A 20,863-nucleotide genomic window follows, 5' to 3' on the forward strand; every position below is an offset into this window, starting at 1 on the left:
CAAACTGATCTGCTGTGCGTTGGTTCCTTTTAGGATGTTGCATCTATATTTATATTCAGTGAGGGAGAAACGCGTTTCTTCCAAAACCTGCGTTTGAACATTCCAGAGTGGATGGGAGAACAGGCTGTAAAGGGAAATACCTTGCTCTAAAAGCAAAACGGAGCTATCTAGCAGAATGTTTGTCAATGTGTGCATACAACTTCCAGAGTTACACTGATGTGTGTTTGCAGCAGTTCAGAAACACCTTCTTTGGAGAATGTAGAAACAGTCATTTCCAGCCCTAGAAACGCATATAAGAGTTAGCAGTAAGAATGCGTTTCAAACACAGAAGACCCGCTTCTTACAAACTGATCTGCTGTGTGTTGGTTCGTTTTAGGAAGTTGCATCTATGTTTAGATTCAGCGAGGGAGAAAAGCGTTTCTTCCAAAAGCTGCGTTTGGACATTCCAGAGTGGATGAGAGAACAGGCTGTAACGGGAAATACCTTGTTCTAAAAGCAAAACGGAGCTATCTAGCAGAATGGTTATCAATGTGTGCATTCAACTTCCAGAGTTACACTGATGCGTGTTTGCAGCAGTTCAGAAACCCTTTCTTTGGAGAATGTAGAAACAGTCATTTCCAGCCCTAGAGACGCATATAAGAGTTAGCAGTAAGAATGCGTTTCAAACACAGAAGACCCGCTTCTTACAAACTGATCTGCTGTGTGTTGGTTCCTTTCAGGAAGTTGCATCTATGTTTAGATTCAGCGAGGGAGAAATGCGTTTCTTCCAAAAGCTGCGTTTGGACATTCCAGAGTGGATGGGAGAAAAGGCTGTAAAGGGAAATACCTAACTCTAAAAGCAAAACGGAGCTATCTAGCAGAATGGTTGTCAATGTGTGCATTCAAATTCCAGAGTTAAACTGATGTGTCTTTGCAGCAGTTCAGAAACCCTTTCTTTGCAGAATGTAGAAACAGTCATTTCCAGCCCTAGAGACGCATATAAGAGTTAGCATTAAGAATGCGTTTCAAACACAGAAGACACGCTTCTTACAAACTGATCTGCTGTGTGTTGGTTCCTTTTAGGAAGTTGCATCTATGTTTAGATTCAGCGAGGGAGAAACGCGTTTCTTCCAAAAGCTGCGTTTGGATATTCCAGAGTGGATGGGAGAACAGGCTGTAAAGGGAAATAACTAGTTCTAAAAGCAAAACGGAGCTATCTAGCAGAATGGTTGTCAATGTGTGCATTCAACTTCCAGAGTTAAACTGATGTGTGTTTGCAGCAGTTCAGAAACCCTTTCTTTGGAGAATGTAGAAACAGTCATTTCCAGCCCTAGAGACGCATATAAGAGTTAGCAGTAAGAATGCGTTTCAAACACAGAAGACCCGCTTCTTACAAACTGATCTGCTGTGTGTTGGTTCCTTTTAGGAAGTTGCATCTATGTTTAGATTCAGCGAGGGAGAAACGCGTTTCTTCCAAAAGCTGCGTTTGGACATTCCAGAGTGGATGGGAGAACAGGCTGTAAAGGGAAATACCTTCTTCTAAAAGCAAAACGGAGCTATCTAGCAGAATGGTTGTCAATGTGTGCATTCAACTTCCAGAGTTAAACTGATGTGTGTTTGCAGCAGTTCAGAAACCCTTTCTTTGGAGAATGTAGAAACAGTCATTTCCAGCCCTAGAGACGCATATAAGGGTTAGCAGTAAGAATGCGTTTCAAACACAGAAGACCCGCTTCTTACAAACTGATCTGCTGTGTGTTGGTTCCTTTAAGGAAGTTGCATCTATGTTTAGATTCAGCGAGGGAGAAACGCGTTTCTTCCAAAAGCTGCATTTGGACATTCCAGAGTGGATGGGAGAACAGGCTGTAAAGAGAAATACCTTGCTCTAAAAGCAAAACGGAGCTATCTAACAGAATGGTTGTCAATGTGTGCATTCAACTTCCAGAGTTAAACTGATGTGTGTTTGCAGCAGTTCAGAAACCCTTTCTTTGGAGAATGTAGAAACAGTCATTTCCAGCCCTAGAGACGCATATAAGAGTTAGCAGTAAGAATGCGTTTCAAACACAGAAGACCCGCTTCTTACAAACTGATCTGCTGTGCGTTGGTTCCTTTTAGGATGTTGCATCTATCTTTATATTCAGTGTGGGAGAAACGCGTTTCTTCCAAAACCTGCATTTGAACATTCCAGAGTGGATGGGAGAACAGGCTGTAAAGGGAAATACCTTGCTCTAAAAGCAAAACGGAGCTATCTAGCAGAATGATTGTCAATGTGTGCACTCAACTTCCAGAGTTACATTGATGTGTGTTGGCAGCAGTTCAGAAACCCGTTCTTTGGAGAATGTAGAAACAGTCATTTACAGCCCTAGAGACGCATATAAGAGTTAGCAGTAAGAATGCGTTTCAAACACAGAAGACCCGCTTCTTACAAACTGATATGCTGTTTGTTGGTTCCTTTTAGGAAGTTCCATCTATGTTTAGATTCAGCGAGCGAGAAACGCGTTTCTTCCAAAAGCTGCGTTTGGACATTCCAGAGTGGATTGGATAACAGGCTGTAAAGGGAAATACCTTGCTCTAAAAGCAAAACGGAGCTATCTAGCAGAATGGTTGTCAATGTGTGCATTCAACTTCCAGAGTTACACTGATGTGTGTTTGCAGCATTTCAGAAACCCTTTCTTTGCAAAATGTAGAAACAGTCATTTCCAGCCCTAGAGACACATCTAAGAGTTAGCAGTAAGAATGCGTTTCAAACACAGAAGACCCGCTTCTTACAAACTGATCTGCTGTGTGTTGGTTCCTTTTAGGAAGTTGCATCTATGTTTAGATTCAGCGAGGGAGAAATGCGTTTTTTCCAAAAGCTGCGTTTGGATATTCCAGAGTGGATGGTAGAACAGGCTGTAAAGGGAAATAACTTGTTCTAAAAGCAAAACGGAGCTATCTAGCAGAATGGTTGTCAATGTGTGCATTCACCTTCCAGAGTTAAACTGATGTGTGTTTGCAGCAGTTCAGAAACCCTTTCTTTGGAGAATGTAGAAACAGTCATTTCCAGCCCTAGAGACGCATATAAGAGTTAGCAGTAAGAATGCGTTTCAAACACAGAAGACCCGCTTCTTACAAACTGATCTGCTGTGCGTTGGTTCCTTTTAGGATGTTGCATCTATATTTATATTCAGTGAGGGAGAAACGCGTTTCTTCCAAAACCTGCGTTTGAACATTCCAGAGTGGATAAGAGAACAGGCTGTAAAGGGAAATACCTTGCTCTAAAAGCAAAACGGAGCTATCTAGCAGAATGTTTGTCAATGTGTGCATACAACTTCCAGAGTTACACTGATGTGTGTTTGCAGCAGTTCAGAAACACCTTCTTTGGAGAATGTAGAAACAGTCATTTCCAGCCCTAGAAACGCATATAAGAGTTAGCAGTAAGAATGCGTTTCAAACACAGAAGACCCGCTTCTTACAAACTGATCTGCTGTGTGTTGGTTCGTTTTAGGAAGTTGCATCTATGTTTAGATTCAGCGAGGGAGAAAAGCGTTTCTTCCAAAAGCTGCGTTTGGACATTCCAGAGTGGATGAGAGAACAGGCTGTAACGGGAAATACCTTGTTCTAAAAGCAAAACGGAGCTATCTAGCAGAATGGTTATCAATGTGTGCATTCAACTTCCAGAGTTACACTGATGCGTGTTTGCAGCAGTTCAGAAACCCTTTCTTTGGAGAATGTAGAAACAGTCATTTCCAGCCCTAGAGACGCATATAAGAGTTAGCAGTAAGAATGCGTTTCAAACACAGAAGACCCGCTTCTTACAAACTGATCTGCTGTGTGTTGGTTCCTTTCAGGAAGTTGCATCTATGTTTAGATTCAGCGAGGGAGAAATGCGTTTCTTCCAAAAGCTGCGTTTGGACATTCCAGAGTGGATGGGAGAAAAGGCTGTAAAGGGAAATACCTAACTCTAAAAGCAAAACGGAGCTATCTAGCAGAATGGTTGTCAATGTGTGCATTCAAATTCCAGAGTTAAACTGATGTGTCTTTGCAGCAGTTCAGAAACCCTTTCTTTGCAGAATGTAGAAACAGTCATTTCCAGCCCTAGAGACGCATATAAGAGTTAGCATTAAGAATGCGTTTCAAACACAGAAGACACGCTTCTTACAAACTGATCTGCTGTGTGTTGGTTCCTTTTAGGAAGTTGCATCTATGTTTAGATTCAGCGAGGGAGAAACGCGTTTCTTCCAAAAGCTGCGTTTGGATATTCCAGAGTGGATGGGAGAACAGGCTGTAAAGGGAAATAACTAGTTCTAAAAGCAAAACGGAGCTATCTAGCAGAATGGTTGTCAATGTGTGCATTCAACTTCCAGAGTTAAACTGATGTGTGTTTGCAGCAGTTCAGAAACCCTTTCTTTGGAGAATGTAGAAACAGTCATTTCCAGCCCTAGAGACGCATATAAGAGTTAGCAGTAAGAATGCGTTTCAAACACAGAAGACCCGCTTCTTACAAACTTATCTGCTGTGTGTTGGTTCCTTTTAGGAAGTTGCATCTATGTTTAGATTCAGCGAGGGAGAAACGCGTTTCTTCCAAAAGCTGCGTTTGGACATTCCAGAGTGGATGGGAGAACAGGCTGTAAAGAGAAATACCTTGCTCTAAAAGCAAAACGGAGCTATCTAGCAGAATGGTTGTCAATGTGTGCATTCAACTTCCAGAGGTAAACTGATGTGTCTTTGCAGCAATTCAGAAACCCTTTCTTTGCAGAATGTAGAAACAGTCATTTCCAGCCCTAGAGACAATTATAAGAGTTAGCAGTAAGAATGCGTTTCAAACACAGAAGACCCGCTTCTTACAAACTGATCTGCTGTTTGTTGGTTCCTTTTAGGAAGTTGCATCTATGTTTAGATTCAGCGAGGGAGAAACGCGTTTCTTCCAAAAGCTGCGTTTGGATATTCCAGAGTGGATAAGAGAACAGGCTGTAAAGGGAAATAACTTGTTCTAAAAGCAAAACGGAGCTATTTGGCAGAATGGTTGTCAATGTGTGCATTCAACTTCCAGAGTTAAACTGATGTGTGTTTGCAGCAGTTCAGAAAGCCTTTCTTTGCAGAATGTAGAAACAGTCATTTCCAGCCCTAGAGACGCATATAAGAGTTAGCATTAAGAATGCGTTTCAAACACAGAAGACCCGCTTCTTACAAACTGATCTGCTGTGTGTTGGTTCCTTTTAGGAAGTTGCATCTATGTTTAGATTCAGCGAGGGAGAAACGCGTTTCTTCCAAAAGCTGCGTTTGGACATTCCAGAGTGGATGGGAGAACAGGCTGTAAAGGGAAATACCTTCTTCTAAAAGCAAAACGGAGCTATCTAGCAGAATGGTTGTCAATGTGTGCATTCAACTTCCAGAGTTAAACTGATGTGTGTTTGCAGCAGTTCAGAAACCCTTTCTTTGCAGAATGTAGAAACAGTCATTTCCAGCCCTAGAGACGCATATAAGGGTTAGCAGTAAGAATGCGTTTCAAACACAGAAGACCCGCTTCTTACAAACTGATCTGCTGTGTGTTGGTTCCTTTTAGGAAGTTGCATCTATGTTTAGATTCAGCGAGGGAGAAACGCGTTTCTTCCAAAAGCTGCATTTGGACATTCCAGAGTGGATGGGAGAACAGGCTGTAAAGAGAAATACCTTGCTCTAAAAGCAAAACGGAGCTATCTAACAGAATGGTTGTCAGTGCGTGCATTCAACTTCCAGAGTTAAACTGATGTGTGTTTGCAGCAGTTCAGAAACCCTTTCTTTGGAGAATGTAGAAACAGTCATTTCCAGCCCTAGAGACGCATATAAGAGTTAGCAGTAAGAATGCGTTTCAAACACAGAAGACCCGCTTCTTACAAACTGATCTGCTGTGCGTTGGTTCCTTTTAGGATGTTGCATCTATGTTTATATTCAGTGTGGGAGAAACGCGTTTCTTCCAAAACCTGCGTTTGAACATTCCAGAGTGGATGGGAGAACAGGCTGTAAAGGGAAATACCTTGCTCTAAAAGCAAAACGGAGCTATCTAACAGAATGGTTGTCAATGTGTGCATTCAACTTCCAGAGTTACACTGATGTGTGTTTGCAGCAGTTCAGAAACACCTTCTTTGGAGAATGTAGAAACAGTCATTTCCAGCCCTAGAAACGCATATAAGAGTTAGCAGTAAGAATGCGTTTCAAACACAGAAGAACCGCTTCTTACAAACTGATCTGCTGTGTGTTGGTTCGTTTTAGGAAGTTGCATCTATGTTTAGATTCAGCGAGGGAGAAAAGCGTTTCTTCCAAAAGCTGCGTTTGGACATTCCAGAGTGGATGAGAGAACAGGCTGTAACGGGAAATACCTTGTTCTAAAAGCAAAACGGAGCTATCTAGCAGAATGGTTGTCAATGTGTGCATTCAACTTCCAGAGTTACACTGATGTGTGTTTGCAGCAGTTCAGAAACCCTTTCTTTGGAGAATGTAGAAACAGTCATTTCCAGCCCTAGAGACGCATATAAGAGTTAGCAGTAAGAATGCGTTTCAAACACAGAAGACCCGCTTCTTACAAACTGATCTGCTGAGTGTTGGTTCCTTTTAGGAAGTTGCATCTATGTTTAGATTCAGCGAGGGAGAAATGCGTTTCTTCCAAAAGCTGCGTTTGGACATTCCAGAGTGGGTGGGAGAACAGCCTGTAAATGGAAATACCTTGCTCTAAAAGCAAAACGGAGCTATCTAGCAGAATGGTTATCAATGTGTGCATTCAACTTCCAGAGGTAAACTGATGTGTGTTTGCAGCAGTTCAGAAACCCTTTCTTTGGAGAATGTAGAAACAGTCATTTCCAGCCCTACAGACGCATATAAGAGTTAGCAGTAAGAATGCGTTTCAAACACAGAAGACCCGCTTCTTACAAACTGATCTGCTGTTTGTTGGTTCCTTTTAGGAAGTTGCATCTATGTTTAGATTCAGCGAGGGAGAAACGCGTTTCTTCCAAAAGCTGCGTTTGGATATTCCAGAGTGGATAAGAGAACAGGCTGTAAAGGGAAATAACTTGTTCTAAAAGCAAAACGGAGCTATTTGGCAGAATGGTTGTCAATGTGTGCATTCAACTTCCAGAGTTAAACTGATGTGTGTTTGCAACAGTTCAGAAAGCCTTTCTTTGCAGAATGTAGAAACAGTCATTTCCAGCCCTAGAAACGCATATAAGAGTTAGCAGTAAGAATGCGTTTCAAACACAGAAGAACCGCTTCTTACAAACTGATCTGCTGTGTGTTGGTTCCTTTTAGGAAGTTGCATCTATGTTTAGATTCAGGAGCGAGAAACGCGTTTCTTCCAAAAGCTGCGTTTGGACATTCCAGAGTGGATGGGAGAACAGGCTGTAAAGGGAAATACCTTGCTCTAAAAGCAAAACGGAGCTATCTAGCAGAATGGTTGTCAATGTGTGCATTCAACTTCCAGAGTTACACTGATGTGTGTTTGCAGCATTTCAGAAACCCTTTCTTTGCAGAATGTAGAAACAGTCATTTCCAGCCCTAGAGACACATCTAAGAGTTAGCAGTAAGAATGCGTTTCAAACACAGAAGACCCGCTTCTTACAAACTGATCTGCTGTGTGTTGGTTCCTTTTAGGAAGTTGCATCTATGTTTAGATTCAGCGAGGGAGAAACGCGTTTTTTCCAAAAGCTGCGTTTGGATATTCCTGAGTGGATGGTAGAACAGGCTGTAAAGGGAAATAACTTGTTCTAAAAGCTAAACGGAGCTATCTAGCAGAATGGTTGTCAATGTGTGCATTCACCTTCCAGAGTTAAACTCATGTGTGTTTGCAGCAGTTCAGAAACCCTTTCTTTGGAGAATGTAGAAACAGTCATTTCCAGCCCTATAGACGCATATAAGAGATAGCAGTAAGAATGCGTTTCAAACACAGAAGACCCGCTTCTTACAAACTGATCTGCTATGTGTTGGTTCCTTTTAGGAAGTTGCATCTATGTTTAGATTCATCGAGGGAGAAATGCGTTTCTTCCAAAAGCTGCGTTTGGACATTACAGAGTGGATGGGAGAAAAGGCTGTAAAGGGAAATACCTTACTCTAAAAGCAAAACGCAGCTATCTAGCAGAATGGTTGTCAATGTGTGCATTCAACTTCCAGAGTTAAACTGATGTGTCTTTGCAGCAGTTCAGAAACCCTTTCTTTGCAGAATGTAGAAACAGTCATTTCCAGCCCTAGAGACGCATATAAGAGTTAGCAGTAAGAATGCGTTTCAAACACAGAAGACCCGCTTCTTACAAACTGATCTGCTGTGCGTTGGTTCCTTTTAGGATGTTGCATCTATGTTTATATTCAGTGAGGGAGAAACGCGTTTCTTCCAAAACCTGCGTTTGAACATTCCAGAGTGGATGGGAGAACAGGCTGTAAAGGGAAATACCTTGCTCTAAAAGCAAAACGGAGCTATCTAGCAGAATGTTTGTCAATGTGTGCATTCAACTTCCAGAGTTACACTGATGTGTGTTTGCAGCAGTTCAGAAACACCTTCTTTGGAGAATGTAGAAACAGTCATTTCCAGCCCTAGAGACACATCTAAGAGTTAGCAGTAAGAATGCGTTTCAAACACAGAAGACCCGCTTCTTACAAACTGATCTGCTGTGTGTTGGTTCCTTTTAGGAAGTTGCATCTATGTTTAGATTCAGCGAGGGAGAAACGCGTTTTTTCCAAAAGCTGCGTTTGGATATTCCAGAGTGGATGGTAGAACAGGCTGTAAAGGGAAATAACTTGTTCTAAAAGCAAAACGGAGCTATCTAGCAGAATGGTTGTCAATGTGTGCATTCACCTTCCAGAGTTAAACTGATGTGTGTTTGCAGCAGTTCAGAAACCCTTTCTTTGGAGAATGTAGAAACAGTCATTTCCAGCCCTAGAGACGCATATAAGAGTTAGCAGTAAGAATGCGTTTCAAACACAGAAGACCCGCTTCTTACAAACTGATCTGCTGTGCGTTGGTTCCTTTTAGGATGTTGCATCTATATTTATATTCAGTGAGGGAGAAACGCGTTTCTTCCAAAACCTGCGTTTGAACATTCCAGAGTGGATGGGAGAACAGGCTGTAAAGGGAAATACCTTGCTCTAAAAGCAAAACGGAGCTATCTAGCAGAATGTTTGTCAATGTGTGCATACAACTTCCAGAGTTACACTGATGTGTGTTTGCAGCAGTTCAGAAACACCTTCTTTGGAGAATGTAGAAACAGTCATTTCCAGCCCTAGAAACGCATATAAGAGTTAGCAGTAAGAATGCGTTTAAAACACAGAAGACCCGCTTCTTACAAACTGATCTGCTGTGTGTTGGTTCGTTTTAGGAAGTTGCATCTATGTTTAGATTCAGCGAGGGAGAAAAGCGTTTCTTCCAAAAGCTGCGTTTGGACATTCCAGAGTGGATGAGAGAACAGGCTGTAACGGGAAATACCTTGTTCTAAAAGCAAAACGGAGCTATCTAGCAGAATGGTTATCAATGTGTGCATTCAACTTCCAGAGTTACACTGATGCGTGTTTGCAGCAGTTCAGAAACCCTTTCTTTGGAGAATGTAGAAACAGTCATTTCCAGCCCTAGAGACGCATATAAGAGTTAGCAGTAAGAATGCGTTTCAAACACAGAAGACCCGCTTCTTACAAACTGATCTGCTGTGTGTTGGTTCCTTTCAGGAAGTTGCATCTATGTTTAGATTCAGCGAGGGAGAAATGCGTTTCTTCCAAAAGCTGCGTTTGGACATTCCAGAGTGGATGGGAGAAAAGGCTGTAAAGGGAAATACCTAACTCTAAAAGCAAAACGGAGCTATCTAGCAGAATGGTTGTCAATGTGTGCATTCAAATTCCAGAGTTAAACTGATGTGTCTTTGCAGCAGTTCAGAAACCCTTTCTTTGCAGAATGTAGAAACAGTCATTTCCAGCCCTAGAGACGCATATAAGAGTTAGCATTAAGAATGCGTTTCAAACACAGAAGACACGCTTCTTAGAAACTGATCTGCTGTGTGTTGGTTCCTTTTAGGAAGTTGCATCTATGTTTAGATTCAGCGAGGGAGAAACGCGTTTCTTCCAAAAGCTGCGTTTGGATATTCCAGAGTGGATGGGAGAACAGGCTGTAAAGGGAAATAACTAGTTCTAAAAGCAAAACGGAGCTATCTAGCAGAATGGTTGTCAATGTGTGCATTCAACTTCCAGAGTTAAACTGATGTGTGTTTGCAGCAGTTCAGAAACCCTTTCTTTGGAGAATGTAGAAACAGTCATTTCCAGCCCTAGAGACGCATATAAGAGTTAGCAGTAAGAATGCGTTTCAAACACAGAAGACCCGCTTCTTACAAACTTATCTGCTGTGTGTTGGTTCCTTTTAGGAAGTTGCATCTATGTTTAGATTCAGCGAGGGAGAAACGCGTTTCTTCCAAAAGCTGCGTTTGGACATTCCAGAGTGGATGGGAGAACAGGCTGTAAAGAGAAATACCTTGCTCTAAAAGCAAAACGGAGCTATCTAGCAGAATGGTTGTCAATGTGTGCATTCAACTTCCAGAGGTAAACTGATGTGTCTTTGCAGCAATTCAGAAACCCTTTCTTTGCAGAATGTAGAAACAGTCATTTCCAGCCCTAGAGACAATTATAAGAGTTAGCAGTAAGAATGCGTTTCAAACACAGAAGACCCGCTTCTTACAAACTGATCTGCTGTTTGTTGGTTCCTTTTAGGAAGTTGCATCTATGTTTAGATTCAGCGAGGGAGAAACGCGTTTCTTCCAAAAGCTGCGTTTGGATATTCCAGAGTGGATAAGAGAACAGGCTGTAAAGGGAAATAACTTGTTCTAAAAGCAAAACGGAGCTATTTGGCAGAATGGTTGTCAATGTGTGCATTCAACTTCCAGAGTTAAACTGATGTGTGTTTGCAGCAGTTCAGAAAGCCTTTCTTTGCAGAATGTAGAAACAGTCATTTCCAGCCCTAGAGACGCATATAAGAGTTAGCATTAAGAATGCGTTTCAAACACAGAAGACCCGCTTCTTACAAACTGATCTGCTGTGTGTTGGTTCCTTTTAGGAAGTTGCATCTATGTTTAGATTCAGCGAGGGAGAAACGCGTTTCTTCCAAAAGCTGCGTTTGGACATTCCAGAGTGGATGGGAGAACAGGCTGTAAAGGGAAATACCTTCTTCTAAAAGCAAAACGGAGCTATCTAGCAGAATGGTTGTCAATGTGTGCATTCAACTTCCAGAGTTAAACTGATGTGTGTTTGCAGCAGTTCAGAAACCCTTTCTTTGCAGAATGTAGAAACAGTCATTTCCAGCCCTAGAGACGCATATAAGGGTTAGCAGTAAGAATGCGTTTCAAACACAGAAGACCCGCTTCTTACAAACTGATCTGCTGTGTGTTGGTTCCTTTTAGGAAGTTGCATCTATGTTTAGATTCAGCGAGGGAGAAACGCGTTTCTTCCAAAAGCTGCATTTGGACATTCCAGAGTGGATGGGAGAACAGGCTGTAAAGAGAAATACCTTGCTCTAAAAGCAAAACGGAGCTATCTAACAGAATGGTTGTCAGTGCGTGCATTCAACTTCCAGAGTTAAACTGATGTGTGTTTGCAGCAGTTCAGAAACCCTTTCTTTGGAGAATGTAGAAACAGTCATTTCCAGCCCTAGAGACGCATATAAGAGTTAGCAGTAAGAATGCGTTTCAAACACAGAAGACCCGCTTCTTACAAACTGATCTGCTGTGCGTTGGTTCCTTTTAGGATGTTGCATCTATGTTTATATTCAGTGTGGGAGAAACGCGTTTCTTCCAAAACCTGCGTTTGAACATTCCAGAGTGGATGGGAGAACAGGCTGTAAAGGGAAATACCTTGCTCTAAAAGCAAAACGGAGCTATCTAACAGAATGGTTGTCAATGTGTGCATTCAACTTCCAGAGTTACACTGATGTGTGTTTGCAGCAGTTCAGAAACACCTTCTTTGGAGAATGTAGAAACAGTCATTTCCAGCCCTAGAAACGCATATAAGAGTTAGCAGTAAGAATGCGTTTCAAACACAGAAGAACCGCTTCTTACAAACTGATCTGCTGTGTGTTGGTTCGTTTTAGGAAGTTGCATCTATGTTTAGATTCAGCGAGGGAGAAAAGCGTTTCTTCCAAAAGCTGCGTTTGGACATTCCAGAGTGGATGAGAGAACAGGCTGTAACGGGAAATACCTTGTTCTAAAAGCAAAACGGAGCTATCTAGCAGAATGGTTGTCAATGTGTGCATTCAACTTCCAGAGTTACACTGATGTGTGTTTGCAGCAGTTCAGAAACCCTTTCTTTGGAGAATGTAGAAACAGTCATTTCCAGCCCTAGAGACGCATATAAGAGTTAGCAGTAAGAATGCGTTTCAAACACAGAAGACCCGCTTCTTACAAACTGATCTGCTGAGTGTTGGTTCCTTTTAGGAAGTTGCATCTATGTTTAGATTCAGCGAGGGAGAAATGCGTTTCTTCCAAAAGCTGCGTTTGGACATTCCAGAGTGGGTGGGAGAACAGGCTGTAAATGGAAATACCTTGCTCTAAAAGCAAAACGGAGCTATCTAGCAGAATGGTTATCAATGTGTGCATTCAACTTCCAGAGGTAAACTGATGTGTGTTTGCAGCAGTTCAGAAACCCTTTCTTTGGAGAATGTAGAAACAGTCATTTCCAGCCCTAGAGACGCATATAAGAGTTAGCAGTAAGAATGCGTTTCAAACACAGAAGACCCGCTTCTTACAAACTGATCTGCTGTTTGTTGGTTCCTTTTAGGAAGTTGCATCTATGTTTAGATTCAGCGAGGGAGAAACGCGTTTCTTCCAAAAGCTGCGTTTGGATATTCCAGAGTGGATAAGAGAACAGGCTGTAAAGGGAAATAACTTGTTCTAAAAGCAAAACGGAGCTATTTGGCAGAATGGTTGTCAATGTGTGCATTCAACTTCCAGAGTTAAACTGATGTGTGTTTGCAACAGTTCAGAAAGCCTTTCTTTGCAGAATGTAGAAACAGTCATTTCCAGCCCTAGAGACGCATATAAGAGTTAGCATTAAGAATGCGTTTCAAACACAGAAGACCCGCTTCTTACAAACTGATCTGCTGTGTGTTGGTTCCTTTTAGGAAGTTGCATCTATGTTTAGATTCAGCGAGGGAGAAACGCGTTTCTTCCAAAAGCTGCGTTTGGACATTCCAGAGTGGATAAGAGAACAGGCTGTAAAGGGAAATACCTTCTTCTAAAAGCAAAACGGAGCTATCTAGCAGAATGGTTGTCAATGTGTGCATTCAACATCCAGAGTTAAACTGATGTGTGTTTGCAGCAGTTCAGAAACACCTTCTTTGGAGAATGTAGAAACAGTCATTTCCAGCCCTAGAAACGCATATAAGAGTTAGCAGTAAGAATGCGTTTCAAACACAGAAGACCCGCTTCTTACAAACTGATCTGCTGTGTGTTGGTTCCTTTTAGGAAGTTGCATCTATGTTTAGATACAGCGAGGGAGAAACGCGTTTCTTCCAAAGCTGCGTTTGGACATTCCAGAGTGGATGGGAGAACAGGCTGTAAATGGAAATACCTTGCTCTAAAAGCAAAACGGAGCTATCTAGCAGAATGTTTGTCAATGTGTGCATTCAACTTCCAGAGTTACACTGATGTGTGTTTGCAGCAGTTCAGAAACACCTTCTTTGGAGAATGTAGAAACAGTCATTTCCAGCCCTAGAAACGCATATAAGAGTTAGCAGTAAGAATGCGTTTCAAACACAGAAGAACCGCTTCTTACAAACTGATCTGCTGTGTGTTGGTTCCTTTTAGGAAGTTGCATCTATGTTTAGATTCAGGAGCGAGAAACGCGTTTCTTCCAAAAGCTGCGTTTGGACATTCCAGAGTGGATGGGAGAACAGGCTGTAAAGGGAAATACCTTGCTCTAAAAGCAAAACGGAGCTATCTAGCAGAATGGTTGTCAATGTGTGCATTCAACTTCCAGAGTTACACTGATGTGTGTTTGCAGCATTTCAGAAACCCTTTCTTTGCAGAATGTAGAAACAGTCATTTCCAGCCCTAGAGACACATCTAAGAGTTAGCAGTAAGAATGCGTTTCAAACACAGAAGACTCGCTTCTTACAAACTGATCTGCTGTGTGTTGGTTCCTTTTAGGAAGTTGCATCTATGTTTAGATTCAGCGAGGGAGAAACGCGTTTTTTCCAAAAGCTGCGTTTGGATATTCCTGAGTGGATGGTAGAACAGGCTGTAAAGGGAAATAACTTGTTCTAAAAGCAAAACGGAGCTATCTAGCAGAATGGTTGTCAATGTGTGCATTCACCTTCCAGAGTTAAACTGATGTGTGTTTGCAGCAGTTCAGAAACCCTTTCTTTGGAGAATGTAGAAACAGTCATTTCCAGCCCTATAGACGCATATAAGAGATAGCAGTAAGAATGCGTTTCAAACACAGAAGACCCGCTTCTTACAAACTGATCTGCTATGTGTTGGTTCCTTTTAGGAAGTTGCATCTATGTTTAGATTCATCGAGGGAGAAATGCGTTTCTTCCAAAAGCTGCGTTTGGACATTACAGAGTGGATGGGAGAAAAGGCTGTAAAGGGAAATACCTTACTCTAAAAGCAAAACGCAGCTATCTAGCAGAATGGTTGTCAATGTGTGCATTCAACTTCCAGAGTTAAACTGATGTGTCTTTGCAGCAGTTCAGAAACCCTTTCTTTGCAGAATGTAGAAACAGTCATTTCCAGCCCTAGAGACGCATATAAGTGTTAGCAGTAAGAATGCGTTTCAAACACAGAAGACCCGCTTCTTACAAACTGATCTGCTGTGCGTTGGTTCCTTTTAGGATGTTGCATCTATGTTTATATTCAGTGAGGGAGAAATGCGTTTCTTCCAAAACCTGCGTTTGAACATTCCAGAGTGGATGGGAGAACAGGCTGTAAAGGGAAATACCTTGCTCTAAAAGCAAAACGGAGCTATCTAGCAGAATGTTTGTCAATGTGTGCATTCAACTTCCAGAGTTACACTGATGTGTGTTTGCAGCAGTTCAGAAACACCTTCTTTGGAGAATGTAGAAACAGTCATTTCCAGCCCTAGAAACGCATATAAGAGTTAGCAGTAAGAATGCGTTTCAAACACAGAAGACCCGCTTCTTACAAACTGATCTGCTGAGTGTTGGTTCCTTTTAGGAAGTTGCATCTATGTTTAGATTCAGCGAGGGAGAAATGCGTTTCTTCCAAAAGCTGCGTTTGGACATTCCAGAGTGGGTGGGAGAACAGGCTGTAAATGGAAATACCTTGCTCTAAAAGCAAAACGGAGCTATTTATCAGAATGGTTATCAATGTGTGCATTCAACTTCCAGAGGTAAACTGATGTGTGTTTGCAGCAGTTCAGAAACCCTTTCTTTGGAGAATGTAGAAACAGTCATTTCCAGCCCTAGAGACGCATATAAGAGTTAGCAGTAAGAATGCGTTTCAAACACAGAAGACCCGCTTCTTACAAACTGATCTGCTGTGTGTTGGTTCCTTTTAGGAAGTTGCATCTATGTTTAGATTCAGCGAGGGAGAAACGCGTTTCTTCCAAAAGCTGCGTTTGGACATTCCAGAGTGGATGGGAGAACAGGCTGTAAAGAGAAATACCTTGCTCTAAAAGCAAAACGGAGCTATCTAGCAGAATGGTTGTCAATGTGTGCATTCAACTTCCAGAGGTAAACTGATGTGTCTTTGCAGCAATTCAGAAACCCTTTCTTTGCAGAATGTAGAAACAGTCATTTCCAGCCCTAGAGACAATTATAAGAGTTAGCAGTAAGAATGCGTTTCAAACACAGAAGACCCGCTTCTTACAAACTGATCTGCTGTTTGTTGGTTCCTTTTAGGAAGTTGCATCTATGTTTAGATTCAGCGAGGGAGAAACGCGTTTCTTCCAAAAGCTGCGTTTGGATATTCCAGAGTGGATAAGAGAACAGGCTGTAAAGGGAAATAACTTGTTCTAAAAGCAAAACGGAGCTATTTGGCAGAATGGTTGTCAATGTGTGCATTCAACTTCCAGAGTTAAACTGATGTGTGTTTGCAGCAGTTCAGAAAGCCTTTCTTTGCAGAATGTAGAAACAGTCATTTCCAGCCCTAGAGACGCATATAAGAGTTAGCATTAAGAATGCGTTTCAAACACAGAAGACCCGCTTCTTACAAACTGATCTGCTGTGTGTTGGTTCCTTTTAGGAAGTTGCATCTATGTTTAGATTCAGCGAGGGAGAAACGCGTTTCTTCCAAAAGCTGCGTTTGGACATTCCAGAGTGGATGGGAGAACAGGCTGTAAAGGGAAATACCTTCTTCTAAAAGCAAAACGGAGCTATCTAGCAGAATGGTTGTCAATGTGTGCATTCAACTTCCAGAGTTAAACTGATGTGTGTTTGCAGCAGTTCAGAAACCCTTTCTTTGCAGAATGTAGAAACAGTCATTTCCAGCCCTAGAGACGCATATAAGGGTTAGCAGTAAGAATGCGTTTCAAACACAGAAGACCCGCTTCTTACAAACTGATCTGCTGTGTGTTGGTTCCTTTTAGGAAGTTGCATCTATGTTTAGATTCAGCGAGGGAGAAACGCGTTTCTTCCAAAAGCTGCATTTGGACATTCCAGAGTGGATGGGAGAACAGGCTGTAAAGAGAAATACCTTGCTCTAAAAGCAAAACGGAGCTATCTAACAGAATGGTTGTCAGTGCGTGCATTCAACTTCCAGAGTTAAACTGATGTGTGTTTGCAGCAGTTCAGAAACCCTTTCTTTGGAGAATGTAGAAACAGTCATTTCCAGCCCTAGAGACGCATATAAGAGTTAGCAGTAAGAATGCGTTTCAAACACAGAAGACCCGCTTCTTACAAACTGATCTGCTGTGCGTTGGTTCCTTTTAGGATGTTGCATCTATGTTTATATTCAGTGTGGGAGAAACGCGTTTCTTCCAAAACCTGCGTTTGAACATTCCAGAGTGGATGGGAGAACAGGCTGTAAAGGGAAATACCTTGCTCTAAAAGCAAAACGGAGCTATCTAACAGAATGGTTGTCAATGTGTGCATTCAACTTCCAGAGTTACACTGATGTGTGTTTGCAGCAGTTCAGAAACACCTTCTTTGGAGAATGTAGAAACAGTCATTTCCAGCCCTAGAAACGCATATAAGAGTTAGCAGTAAGAATGCGTTTCAAACACAGAAGAACCGCTTCTTACAAACTGATCTGCTGTGTGTTGGTTCGTTTTAGGAAGTTGCATCTATGTTTAGATTCAGCGAGGGAGAAAAGCGTTTCTTCCAAAAGCTGCGTTTGGACATTCCAGAGTGGATGAGAGAACAGGCTGTAACGGGAAATACCTTGTTCTAAAAGCAAAACGGAGCTATCTAGCAGAATGGTTGTCAATGTGTGCATTCAACTTCCAGAGTTACACTGATGTGTGTTTGCAGCAGTTCAGAAACCCTTTCTTTGCAAAATGTAGAAACAGTCATTTCCAGCCCTAGAGACACATCTAAGAGTTAGCAGTAAGAATGCGTTTCAAACACAGAAGACCCGCTTCTTACAAACTGATCTGCTGTGTGTTGGTTCCTTTTAGGAAGTTGCATCTATGTTTAGATTCAGCGAGGGAGAAACGCGTTTTTTCCAAAAGCTGCGTTTGGATATTCCAGAGTGGATGGTAGAACAGGCTGTAAAGGGAAATAACTTGTTCTAAAAGCAAAACGGAGCTATCTAGCAGAATGGTTGTCAATGTGTGCATTCACCTTCCAGAGTTAAACTGATGTGTGTTTGCAGCAGTTCAGAAACCCTTTCTTTGGAGAATGTAGAAACAGTCATTTCCAGCCCTAGAGACGCATATAAGAGTTAGCAGTAAGAATGCGTTTCAAACACAGAAGACCCGCTTCTTACAAACTGATCTGCTGTGCGTTGGTTCCTTTTAGGATGTTGCATCTATATTTATATTCAGTGAGGGAGAAACGCGTTTCTTCCAAAACCTGCGTTTGAACATTCCAGACTGGATGGGAGAACAGGCTGTAAAGGGAAATACCTTGCTCTAAAAGCAAAACGGAGCTATCTAGCAGAATGTTTGTCAATGTGTGCATACAACTTCCAGAGTTACACTGATGTGTGTTTGCAGCAGTTCAGAAACACCTTCTTTGGAGAATGTAGAAACAGTCATTTCCAGCCCTAGAAACGCATATAAGAGTTAGCAGTAAGAATGCGTTTCAAACACAGAAGACCCGCTTCTTACAAACTGATCTGCTGTGTGTTGGTTCGTTTTAGGAAGTTGCATCTATGTTTAGATTCAGCGAGGGAGAAACGCGTTTCTTCCAAAAGCTGCGTTTGGACATTCCAGAGTGGATGAGAGAACAGGCTGTAACGGGAAATACCTTGTTCTAAAAGCAAAACGGAGCTATCTAGCAGAATGGTTATCAATGTGTGCATTCAACTTCCAGAGTTACACTGATGCGTGTTTGCAGCAGTTCAGAAACCCTTTCTTTGGAGAATGTAGAAACAGTCATTTCCAGCCCTAGAGACGCATATAAGAGTTAGCAGTAAGAATGCGTTTCAAACACAGAAGACCCGCTTCTTACAAACTGATCTGCTGTGTGTTGGTTCCTTTCAGGAAGTTGCATCTATGTTTAGATTCAGCGAGGGAGAAATGCGTTTCTTCCAAAAGCTGCGTTTGGACATTCCAGAGTGGATGGGAGAAAAGGCTGTAAAGGGAAATACCTAACTCTAAAAGCAAAACGGAGCTATCTAGCAGAATGGTTGTCAATGTGTGCATTCAAATTCCAGAGTTAAACTGATGTGTCTTTGCAGCAGTTCAGAAACCCTTTCTTTGCAGAATGTAGAAACAGTCATTTCCAGCCCTAGAGACGCATATAAGAGTTAGCATTAAGAATGCGTTTCAAACACAGAAGACACGCTTCTTACAAACTGATCTGCTGTGTGTTGGTTCCTTTTAGGAAGTTGCATCTATGTTTAGATTCAGCGAGGGAGAAACGCGTTTCTTCCAAAAGCTGCGTTTGGATATTCCAGAGTGGATGGGAGAACAGGCTGTAAAGGGAAATAACTAGTTCTAAAAGCAAAACGGAGCTATCTAGCAGAATGGTTGTCAATGTGTGCATTCAACTTCCAGAGTTACACTGATGTGTGTTTGCAGCAGTTCAGAAACCCTTTCTTTGGAGAATGTAGAAACAGTCATTTCCAGCCCTAGAGACGCATATAAGAGTTAGCAGTAAGAATGCGTTTCAAACACAGAAGACCCGCTTCTTACAAACTTATCTGCTGTGTGTTGGTTCCTTTTAGGAAGTTGCATCTATGTTTAGATTCAGCGAGGGAGAAACGCGTTTCTTCCAAAAGCTGCGTTTGGACATTCCAGAGTGGATGGGAGAACAGGCTGTAAAGAGAAATACCTTGCTCTAAAAGCAAAACGGAGCTATCTAGCAGAATGGTTGTCAATGTGTGCATTCAACTTCCAGAGGTAAACTGATGTGTCTTTGCAGCAATTCAGAAACCCTTTCTTTGCAGAATGTAGAAACAGTCATTTCCAGCCCTAGAGACAATTATAAGAGTTAGCAGTAAGAATGCGTTTCAAACACAGAAGACCCGCTTCTTACAAACTGATCTGCTGTTTGTTGGTTCCTTTTAGGAAGTTGCATCTATGTTTAGATTCAGCGAGGGAGAAACGCGTTTCTTCCAAAAGCTGCGTTTGGATATTCCAGAGTGGATAAGAGAACAGGCTGTAAAGGGAAATAACTTGTTCTAAAAGCAAAACGGAGCTATTTGGCAGAATGGTTGTCAATGTGTGCATTCAACTTCCAGAGTTAAACTGATGTGTGTTTGCAGCAGTTCAGAAAGCCTTTCTTTGCAGAATGTAGAAACAGTCATTTCCAGCCCTAGAGACGCATATAAGAGTTAGCATTAAGAATGCGTTTCAAACACAGAAGACCCGCTTCTTACAAACTGATCTGCTGTGTGTTGGTTCCTTTTAGGAAGTTGCATCTATGTTTAGATTCAGCGAGGGAGAAACGCGTTTCTTCCAAAAGCTGCGTTTGGACATTCCAGAGTGGATGGGAGAACAGGCTGTAAAGGGAAATACCTTCTTCTAAAAGCAAAACGGAGCTATCTAGCAGAATGGTTGTCAATGTGTGCATTCAACTTCCAGAGTTAAACTGATGTGTGTTTGCAGCAGTTCAGAAACCCTTTCTTTGCAGAATGTAGAAACAGTCATTTCCAGCCCTAGAGACGCATATAAGGGTTAGCAGTAAGAATGCGTTTCAAACACAGAAGACCCGCTTCTTACAAACTGATCTGCTGTGTGTTGGTTCCTTTTAGGAAGTTGCATCTATGTTTAGATTCAGCGAGGGAGAAACGCGTTTCTTCCAAAAGCTGCATTTGGACATTCCAGAGTGGATGGGAGAACAGGCTGTAAAGAGAAATACCTTGCTCTAAAAGCAAAACGGAGCTATCTAACAGAATGGTTGTCAGTGCGTGCATTCAACTTCCAGAGTTAAACTGATGTGTGTTTGCAGCAGTTCAGAAACCCTTTCTTTGGAGAATGTAGAAACAGTCATTTCCAGCCCTAGAAACGCATATAAGAGTTAGCAGTAAGAATGCGTTTCAAACACAGAAGAACCGCTTCTTACAAACTGATCTGCTGTGTGTTGGTTCGTTTTAGGAAGTTGCATCTATGTTTAGATTCAGCGAGGGAGAAAAGCGTTTCTTCCAAAAGCTGCGTTTGGACATTCCAGAGTGGATGAGAGAACAGGCTGTAACGGGAAATACCTTGTTCTAAAAGCAAAACGGAGCTATCTAGCAGAATGGTTGTCAATGTGTGCATTCAACTTCCAGAGTTACACTGATGTGTGTTTGCAGCAGTTCAGAAACCCTTTCTTTGGAGAATGTAGAAACAGTCATTTCCAGCCCTAGAG

Source organism: Saimiri boliviensis, chromosome 14 (genome assembly GCF_048565385.1).
Source record: "Saimiri boliviensis isolate mSaiBol1 chromosome 14, mSaiBol1.pri, whole genome shotgun sequence".
In the NCBI taxonomy this organism is placed as follows: Eukaryota; Metazoa; Chordata; class Mammalia; order Primates; family Cebidae; genus Saimiri; species Saimiri boliviensis.